We start from the raw sequence: 1,102 nt of genomic DNA on the forward strand, positions 1-1,102 counted from the left end.
ACGCATGGGCGCCAAAGCCCGAACGGGCAAACGACCCACAGTGCACCCCCTTTACCCACTCCACAGACCTCGCCTTTGCTGTGGAGGCTCCGCGGAGTGAACAGTGGCACGCCCGCAGCCTGCGGGGAGAGCGTGGAGCGGCGGGCAGACGCTGTGGCGTCCCGCGAGTCGCCGCTGGGGCACGTGTCTCGGGGGCTAGAACTCACACGCGGACTGGGTCTCTGGTGCGAGCTGCCTGTCCCGATAAGGCGAGAGCCGCTGGGGGCAGGAAGCGGCCATAAGCCACGGAGGAAAGGCGGGGAAGGCACTGCAGAGCAAGGGGGCGGCCGGGAGCCAGGAAACACCGCCGACAAGGGCAGGATGGCGAACAACAGCAGACTGAAGAAGCGATCCCACCCCGCCACCCCCTCGGGCCCCCTGCTGCGAGATGCAAGACCGTCCCCAACCCCCGATACCCCAGGGGCAAAAACACCCAAAGGCCACTTGTGGCGCGAGGAAGCTCTCAAAGGGTAGACCAACCACAGAGGCCTGGCAGTCCTCCAGGGGACTCGGCGTGACCTCACATCCCCTTCTCCCCTGTTGTGGGCAGCATCCCCCAGGCCACAGAGGCAGGGGACACTGTGTCTGCACTTAGGGGGACGGAGGGCCCAGAGGCCCTGCGAGGACAACCCCCAGCCACGGGACCTCCGGGAAGGCGAGCACACAACATGCGCACACTGGAGGAGCAATTGATCGTCAAGTGACACTCAGACAGGTGTGGCCCCAGGAGGAACCTGGGGCTGCAAGTGTGTTTGAAGTGTCCATGGTCAATGTGTCCTGCAATTCAAATTAATTCTTGAAGCTAGCTGCATTCTTCATCAATGCACGAGCCGAGTGATCCACCACTAAAAGTCGTACAAGGTTTTCAAGTGTTTTGTTCCCACAGGAGACCTGCCCTTGCCATGGCACATCCCACCCTCCCTCAATCCCTCCCTGGAGTTGGGCAGGGGTTGCCTCTGGCCAGCCAAGTCAGACAGAAAACAGCAGACCGGAAAGGATGGGAAAGGTTTCACACAATGGACCAGGGTGTGCTCGGACACCCCACAGGAGCCGGGGGGGATTC

General features: G+C 62.3%; 1 non-coding gene across 1 annotated transcript; it reads right to left on the reverse strand.

Moving 5' to 3' along the window:
• Positions 1-740: 740 nt before the first annotated feature.
• On the reverse strand, positions 741-893 carry LOC139177830 (5.8S ribosomal RNA). The gene has a single exon (XR_011562297.1). It is a non-coding gene; the product is annotated as a 5.8S ribosomal RNA (ribosomal RNA).
• Positions 894-1,102: the final 209 nt, after the last annotated feature.

Source organism: Bos indicus, chromosome 19 (genome assembly GCF_029378745.1).
Source record: "Bos indicus isolate NIAB-ARS_2022 breed Sahiwal x Tharparkar chromosome 19, NIAB-ARS_B.indTharparkar_mat_pri_1.0, whole genome shotgun sequence".
NCBI lineage: Eukaryota > Metazoa > Chordata > Mammalia > Artiodactyla > Bovidae > Bos > Bos indicus.